Raw genomic sequence first — 9,499 nt, 5'->3', positions numbered from 1 at the left:
GATGATGGGCTAGAGCATCTCTTAGGAAAGGCTGAGTGAGCTGGGACTCTTTAGCCTGGAGGGGAGAAGGCTCATGGTTGAATTTATCAATATGTGCATATAAATACCTGGAGGAAGGGTGTTAAGAAGATGAAGTGAGACATTTTACAGTGGTGCCTGGTGAGAGAGCCAGAACAAAGCATAAAAACTGAAACACAGTATGTTTCCTCTAAAGATCAGAAAACACATTTTAACAGTGAGGGTGGCTGAGTGCTGGCAGAGGTTGCCCAAAGAGGTGGTGGAGTTCCTGGAGATATTCAAAAGCTGCTTGGAAATAGTCCTGGCCAGCTGGCTCTAGCTGATCCTGTCTTCATAGGGGTGGGGAAAAGTTGGATGAAATTATCCTCAAAGGTCCCTTTCAGTCTCAGCCCTTCTGTGATTCTCCCTATTATTGCCACAGGGCTTTCTGATGGCAACACTAGAAACGTCTAAATATTACTGTGATATTTCACTTCAAGTTTTTCACTGCATCAGAAAAGTAAATTTGCAGAGTGGTACCTTGAGACAATACTCTAATGAGAATATGCTCATTACAGATGGAGCTGTCTGAACCCATTAATTGCAGAGAAGAGCGTGTCTGAAAAACAGTCCTTAGAGTATTTAAAAAACCTTTGCCTGATTATGGCACAAGCTCAGAGACAAACCCAGAGGTGCAGCCTCCCATGTAACATGCTATAGATGGCCACACCTCATCAGATGGGCAGCCACTCAGCAGCCCCAGTGGCCTGGCCGTGGTTAGTAGAGGGATGAACTCTATCTTACTGTGGTACACATATAATTTTAATTAATTCAGCAGCTGGAAAGGAGGCTACGTTGTATGGCACTGAGAATGCTGGCTGTGCACACAGTCAGCCTAAAAATAGAGGTGGCCATATTGTCAGTGGTACAGTGAGTTTACTTTAATTTTGGGCTGACACCTGGGGCCAATATCAGCAAATGGAGCCATGTTAGAAAAATATACTTGATTCAGAAGTAAAATTACACATTTTATCTGTTTAAAAGTTAGTTTCATATCATTATGCTCCAAAATCTTTCTAAAGAGGAAGGAAATAGCACTTGAGTAATCTACCGAAGATTTTTTTTGTATACAGCTATTGATTAAATAACCCCCACTGTAAATAAAAGATTTATTTAATTTCTTTGAGGAAAGCAAAGCAACCTACAGCATAATGTGCTCTTCAGGTCATACAATATATTAATTTTCTTCTCAGAAATACAGATAAAACCTATCCACTAGCTACAAGCCCCCCTTTCCTGAAAGTTCCTTGAAAAAATAATGTCTGGATTGGAGTCAAGCATTTTTTTAATCTTTTTTAACCATCATTTTAATCATTTTTAACCAAAGCAAAGCTTGTAACACCAACACAGGCAAGGTTTGAATGCTGCTAATAAGCTAATCAGTAAATCCCCATTTCTCCTGATCTTTGATGCATTAAAACAATTGACATGAAGTTTCTGATTAAAAAGTACTTGTTGGAATCCTCACTTTAATCAAGCCCACTTGTTTTTTACTAAGCTTGAACAAATGTTCTGATCCCTGTCAGTTAACATGCTTTTATGTAAATATAATGTAAAAGACTTAATTTAGGATACTATTGAAAATATAACTAATTAATCTTAAACATTTTAACAATTTATTTTTATTATTTGTGGTATGATATTTCTTTTCCAATATTAAGAAGAATAAATGAGGATTAGGATTTAACCTATAGTGTTAAAAAACCCCACTTATTACAACCAGCCACATCCTGAAAATGGTCACAACCAGCAGACTGACAGTCAAATTGGGTTGTTTGATTGAACTGCTGCAGTATTGCCATATTGTTAATCACCAATTTCCACAGCAGCAAGTTTTCTTTCTGGTACTGTTAATGTTTCCCTTGATTGTCTCATAGTACTCTGGTTGTCTTTTAGGCATAATACTGTCTTGTTAAACTGTGCTTAACAGTCTATAATGGCTGTTTCAGGCATTTTTTCCTCTCCATAATTTTTGCAATGTGTTTAGGAATAGAATACAGTGCAGTGGGTTACAAGATGCATTTATGTCCAGCTTGGGTATTAATTTGGAGTCTCAATACTTACCCTGTTTCAAACCACAGTTTCTCTTTGAAAAGCAGTCCTTTGCCTAATCCATCCTTTTACTCTGTTCTTGGGGGTGGGGGACTCAAAATGCTTGCCTAAATATAAATCTTTGGTCTGGATGTTTGGGAAGTTGTCCCAGATTTGAACATCTGGGAAGCTGAGGGCTCCAGTCAGGGTTTGTGTGCTCGTATGTGATGAGCTGAAAGGAGGGAGTGCTACTGTGCATTGAGACCCACAAGCAACATCTGTGAAGCCACTAAAACAGGTCAAGTCCTGTTTTCTGAGCTGAGCTGCCAGGCACACGCTTCTCCCCTCTAACACCCAGAACCACGTGGCTGCATCCAGAATGACACGAGCAGCCCCCACTTGTACCTGTCCAGTGCCTGGCAGCACTTTGGATAAGTGATGTGCAGGAGCTTTGCAGGGCTGGTGGCTGGCACTGAGTAGGGAAAATCATAGCTCCAGATGCTGTGGATGCTGAGAGGCTGTGTGGAGCTGGCAGTTTGGGAGCAGGCACAGCAGCCCAGAGCAGCCAGCTGCAGAAGAAATACCAAGCAGAGTGGGTTGATGAGGTGAATTAAGCTGCTTGCTAAATAATTAAGCTCCCCCCAGAAAGTACCTTTTAGTAAGAGGATGAAGAATGCTAGTATTTGGGGGTGTTCTCTGTGTTTGTTTTGATTGGTTTTTTAACAGGGTTTTAGTGTTCTGTATTTGTGCCACAAATTAGGATGGCAAAATAAAGCTGTTAAAGAACTTTAACAACCAAGATATTTTCTGAGGAAATTTTGGCATAAATTATTAATAATACTGTAATAAGACCATAATAATAATGCATATTCGGCTATTTTATAATATGCCTCGAATTTTTATTATATACTGTATATAACTCCTGCTAAAAAGAGCATTCTGTCCTGGAGAATTTAAAGTCTAAGGTTCTAGTCCTGTGATTTGCAGTATATGAGTGCATTTCTTAATCTGTATGCACTGCCAATGCAGTCAGTTGCAGGGGAGCAGTCAGCCACAGGCTATGGTTTTCCTAGAGCAGAACTCAAAATTGTTTGGGAGGACTCAGTGCTCTTTTTTTTTTTGTTTGGTTTTTTTTTTTTTTTTTAGTTTAACTAATTCATCTTATTTTCTTGTGAAGTTGAGGCAGCTTTCACTTTAGGAAGTGCAGGGCAGTGTAGGGCAGCTCCCACTGTGATTGCCAAGTGAATACTGTTGTGATGAGTCTCTGTAAATCCCAGAAGGTTTCTGGGATACACTATGCCTTTCCCTTAATATGGAAACAGTTATTTACAGCCAGCAACCACACTAAGTACAAAGAAATGAGCAACTCACCAAAAGTGCCTGTAGTTTCTGCCCTCTGACTGGACAGACAGAAGCCCCTAAAATATTGACCTTACTAGTAGTCCAAAACCTGTCATTAGCAAATATTTATCATAATTTAGTTGTACCAACTTTACTGTAGGATAAATGTCTAACAGAAGTCATGCATTTTGTTTGTTCATAGTGGCTAATGCTTTTGGAGGCCCAGCACTCTGCATTGTTTTATGCTAACAAGCCAGTGGCAGTAGAATTTCGTCATGTGTGACCTGATGTTTTATTTGTCAGGTTTTAAATTTGCAATAGCACTTTGCTAGACTGTCACCCCAACTTGACACCAGCTGAATGAAGCCTTCCTTGGAAAGGACAAAGAGTGAGCCAGTGAGGATGGTGTCTTTCAGGGCTTTCAGTGGCAGACAAAACCCAAGTAGTCCCATTCAGCAGTGGTGTTTATGGCCCAGCCTCGTGGTCCCTCAGTTCATTCCCTTGTTTTCCTGCCTGTGTGAAAACTGTGCAGTCAAGTCCCACAAGAACCATGAGCACTTCCTTGTGTATTTTGGGATACAGAGCACATATGCACAAGAAACTTTCTTTCCCAGATGCCTAGTCAAATAGTTTATGACATGGAAGAATAAATTCTATTTATTGCTGCTGTTGTAGATAGCACCAATTACAATATCCCTTGGGAATCCCGATCTTTCATCACTCAAAAGTCCACCCTGTTTACTTCTTTTCTTATTCTTTTAAAAGAGATTACTTGCACATTCTTCTTTCCTCCCCCACCAGGAAAACTTGACTTCAGTAAATGGTATTTCCACCATACTAAGTATCTCATGCAGCTATCATGTGAAAATAAAAATTACTTTGTGGGATTTTCCACTAGCTCTGAATGTACATAGCTTAAAACATAAGACGTGTGAGGAGAGAAAAACAGTGTCTTTATTTCTCACAGAGTTTTTTGTTAATCTACCATGTATTGTAAGGGTTTCTGCTGTTCTAGAGGTGTGTGAGATGCAACAACACATCTTATTGACTCTTTCTTTTAACATCAGGTATCATAAGACTTCTTCAAAACTGAATTGCTGCCAGCTAACCTAAATTAGGACTGTGCTTTGAGGAAACTGATTCCCTAGCAAGCGTGGGTGTAGCCTGTTGAAGGATGGCAGTTCTTCCTCTCTGTCCATCTGCCACCTGCCTCAGCCCACAGTCCGCTTTATTTTCAACAGGCAAGTAAGGAGCTTCAAAACTTGGACAGCAAAAAGTCAAATGTATTTTGAAATAGGTAAGCCATTAAAGCAGCAATTTAGAAAAAGCCATCACCTTGGTCATCACAGCTTTAAAAGTGCAAAAAATTTTGTATTCGTTGTGCTATTTACAGGTGAGATAATAATTCCAGGGCAATTTTCCTTCCAACATGACCAGTGAAAAGTACACAAAGCAATATACATAGTAGCTTAAACTATGGGCATTCAAAAGAAAATAAAGAGTTAAGATGAGCATGAAGAATGGTGAAACAGTTGGTTCCTCCATGGTCTTTTCATACAAGTGTAGGTATAATACCGATCTGTGTTTCCTCCGAAAAATCTACTGCAATTTACTTTGTACTACATGGTGATGTTGTATCTCATTCTTTCTAGGCATGTATATATGAACGAGGGATAAAAATATTCTTTCATACATTGACTTTTTTCCTCTTTTTCATAACTTAGAAGTTATTTGTACTGCTAAATACGTAGGAGACAAGATCTGAGTACTACTTGTACTGTGCAATATTTTGCTTTCTTCTCTGACTGGTTTTCTCATTTCCCTAAGTCAATTCACCCAGTCTCATTTGCTACCAAAATATCTCCTTTTCAGTGTGAGATAGCCAGAGTGCTGCTCTGTGTGGAGCAGCATGGGAGGAATAGACTTTGACAGCACTTTAACTCTGTATGAATGACTCATCTGCAAAAGTGATAAGGATATTTATTGTCTACGTTGGGGGCAAATGTTGACCAAGAACTGAAAAAGCATGTGATTTTTACAGGCACTCGTGGTGGTTTTACTCAGAGCTGCAAAGGAGGTGTAACTCACCTGCACTGGAGGCAATGCCCCTCAGGGGAGCTCCACTCAGGTCAGACTGAATTCTGATCCCAGCTCTGCTGCCCACCTTCATCACTGCTGTCAGCACACCCTGCTGTCTCTCTGGATTTCCTCTCCATTTGTCAAGTAATATTAATTGCAGTCATATTTTCTTTCCTGCTATGAAGATTAGAAGGATAAAGCTAAGCCTATCAGTGAGTGACTTGGCTGGCAAGTTGTTAAGAAACCATTTTGATGGCTTTGTGGCAGTCTTCTTTAGCAATGCACGGTCAGATAGGTATGTCCCTGGTCTCCCATGACCCTTCCCCAAGAGCATAATCTCATTGGCTAATCCATGTGGTGGCTTCTTTGCATTTCACTTGCAGTATTTTGCAGAGGATCAAAGAACCCTGTCATCAATGTCAGGGATGATGCACAGAGGAGCAGCACAGTTGTCTTCCTCGTTACAAATCACATGTGAAATAGAGTAAGGAGAACAGACAGTGGCTGATCACAAGCATTCTGTTACCCTCTAAAGGGTTTCCATTTCAAAAAAATCCCACCCAAGTGATTTAAAGCATTGCTTCCCCCCACACCCCCACCCCATCCCCTCCAGAAGTTTATTCCCTGATGCTACTTTCAGATTTCTACAATACATGTTTTTTGTCACTTTCCTTTTTAACCTCACTTGGGATTTTTTTTCTTTTGCAGTTAAGGGATTCTCTGACCCCCTTAAAATAGGCACAGTGGTGCTATCCAGTTACCTGAATAACACTGTGCTGAAGCAGAAACACATCTACAAAGACACTGCGCTCTGACTACCAGTTAAAAGCAAGAATTTCCATGCATAGCTTGGAATGTTGTCACCCTGTTGGTTGGTTAGGAGGTATCATGAACTCCAGGATATCATCTGCCTGAGTACAGAAGAAAACATTACTGATAAAAGTTTAGTATTGAGCTAAATTTTGCTTACCAGTTTCTAGCACTGGAGTTTCCACAGCCTCTCTGAATTCAGTTTATTAGGATCCATTTTGTTTTTGAAAGACAGTGTTCAATCTAAGCATATATCTCCTGCAGAGGCCTTAAAAATGCTCAACAGAATGCAAGAAATACTTGCAGGATTACTTGTCAGTCTTGTTAACTTATCTCAAATTTGCATGGTCCTGTATTGCACAGCAGTCTGCCACAGGCTTGTGTTCAGCTCATGGTCCACTATAAACTCCAGAAACTGTTCTCCAACACTTCCTAACTATTTGGTCCTGATTTGGTCCTGAAATTAATTACTCTTGTCCAAGGGAAGTGTTTTTTACTTGTCTTGACAAAATTTCATAATATTTTTTCTCTCTGTTCCTCCAGTTTCTCAACTTCACATTCTGCCTCTGGTATATTTGTGGGAAGGAGGTAAAACCAGTGATATACTGAACAGGATGACATTAACATCCTTAGGATGACCACATCCTTAGGAAACTGGTAACAATTTCAACAAGAAGAGAATTCAAGACTTGGCATTTTGCACTGACTGTCCTACATCGGCAGTAGGAGAGAAAAGCTGTGACTACAAACTTCATCTAAAAGTTGTGTCCTCCACCACAATCAGTCACAGCTGAGTCCTGCTTTTGTTCTTGGTTTCCGTGCAGCTCAAAGCTCTCCCAAGAATCTTGGAACATGAGAGCTTGGTGGGCTACACCCACATGTGCTCCAGCATCTGCTGTTAGTGTGTGGTTCTTCCCAATGATTTGAACTATAAAGCCAGGTCTGCTGGAAGCTAGTGCACATTTCTGCTTTGCTAGATCAGGGCCTTAATCTTTAGATGAGATGTGCACACAGGAATATAAGTAAGATGAACTGCAACCAGATTTTCCTACCTTCTAGTAAGAACAAACCAAGCATTTCTTGTTTTCACACCTGTGCTGACAGGTCACACTAATATGTTACAAAACTCACTATTGGTGCTTGAACAGCAATGCATGCTTTTCATAAAGGCACTCATAGTAAATTTGCACAATAAGGAGGTTGTACTTTTTAGCCTTGCTTTTAGCAGAAACATTGCGTCATTTACAGATATAATTGTATCTTTGATAGTGATTCCAGTATTTAGCAGCAGCTATTTTTGCCTGTTTGTTTGGAAGCCTCTAATGACTTAGTCCAGTTGAGCTCATTTCATAGCTTCCCCTATCTGTGGACCATCTGTTATCCACTCACTTTTTTTTCTTTCGCTGATTGGTTTCACACAAGCCCTTTAGTTCATTTCAATTAGGGTAGTTTGTAGAAGATCATACTATAATCTGTAGTTGTGTCATGTGTACATTGTCCCTGTCCCACATCCCCCCACAATTAGATGAAAAACATTCCATGATGAAGAATGTTGTTGAATTTACCAGGCCTGGTGGAAAAAGACTCTGTGGGGATTTTCTCCAAAGCTCGAGGATTTCTACAGGTAAGCCTATAAAACCTGCAGAAGAGGGTAATGAAAAAAATCTAAAAATAGAAAAAAGGAATAGAAAGAAAGCTAAAAATTTTGACACTTTCTTTAATCATACTGTTGACCTTTTTTGTATATCTATGCATATAAATATGTATATATAAACACTGCTGACCTTTCAAATTTATACATAAATAATACATTATTTATACATTATATATGTGCATGTAATATAAAAAATATCTATCTCACTTCCTTGGGGAATTTTCCTTTAATTTAAAATTTTTTTGCTTCCAATTCACACAGGTCATGAGTGAGGCTGGAGAAGTATAAGGGGAATGAAGAGATATTAGAAAATTCTTAGAAGCCTCTTGAAATATATCTCAAGACAGATGAACCTGAACGCCTCTTTTGCTTCTGGAAATTGTGTTGTAGGTTGTTTTTGTTTTTTTTAATACATAATTTCAGACTCTGAGCAAGAGTTAGAGAATGGTGGAATGGAGAATTGCTGCTGTGGGGAAGATTTTGGAAGCAATAGTTCAGAAGCAGAAGGGCAATGTCAGGTTGGAGGAACCCTGTCTCTCTTCCCATGTCGTTTTGTCATAATGAAGAGAATCCTGTGCAATCCCCTGGGTTTCAAACAATTCTCATTTCAGATTGAAATGGGCAAACATCAAGGAATAGCTGACAAGTTCTAATATCATCTGTTTTTGCAACAGACTTGCAATAGGCCACACCACTGTGAAGCACAGGAGCAATCTTAATTTGAGATGTTACCTTTGAAAGCACAAACTCCTCCCGCTGGCTGCAGGAAACAGGGATTTTGCAGAACTGCTCATGGCATGTTATTGCTGTGGGCTTTGTCTGAGCAATAGCTCTGCCTGCCCTGTGGTGCTTTCAGTCTGGGCTCCGCACAAGCTTCTCCAGTTGAAATTTTCTTGTATCTTTATTTTGTAGCCCCAGGGAGGAAAAATGCAGGCAAAATATCAGCCTGGAAGCCTTTCCACTTCAGCTGGGAGCGGAGCACTGCACGGCTTGGGTTGGCAGGGGGCTCAGGAGAGTTGCTCTGTCTCCCCTGCCCACACTCTTGCAGATGGATCAGAGGCACCAGCCTGCAGCCCTGGCCTCTGCTGTCCTTGCCTGCTCCTGGAGCCCATGCGAGCACCCGGGACAGTGGAGAATGAGAGAACTGAGCTGCCGATGGGGGAGGAAAGGAGGCGAAGGTTCACAGGATTCCTTGTGGGGTTGGTAAAGAAAATCCCCAAATAAAACTGGGAAAAGGCACTGTGAAGGATGTGCTTCAGGCTTACGACGGGAGGACTGTGAGGGCTTCCCCTGGTGATGTAAAGACACCAGCCCGCTCTAGGAGCTAAGGAAAGGCTTCATGCAGCCGTTCCATTACTGGAATATCACCGCGTCCGTGCTGCTTGCCATCCCCGGCAGCGGGGCGGAAGATTCCGAATCGCTACCTGCAGCGGGCGTGGGTGCGACAAGGAAGAGCCGGCGTCGCACGGCAAAGCTGTGGACTGCGTCTGTCTGGGGACAGGGAGCCCCTCCGTGTTCCCGGTGCCG

Source organism: Pyrgilauda ruficollis, unplaced genomic scaffold (assembly GCF_017590135.1).
Source record: "Pyrgilauda ruficollis isolate IOZ18807 unplaced genomic scaffold, ASM1759013v1 scaffold37, whole genome shotgun sequence".
NCBI lineage: Eukaryota > Metazoa > Chordata > Aves > Passeriformes > Passeridae > Pyrgilauda > Pyrgilauda ruficollis.
This window is presented reverse-complemented; position numbering follows the sequence as displayed.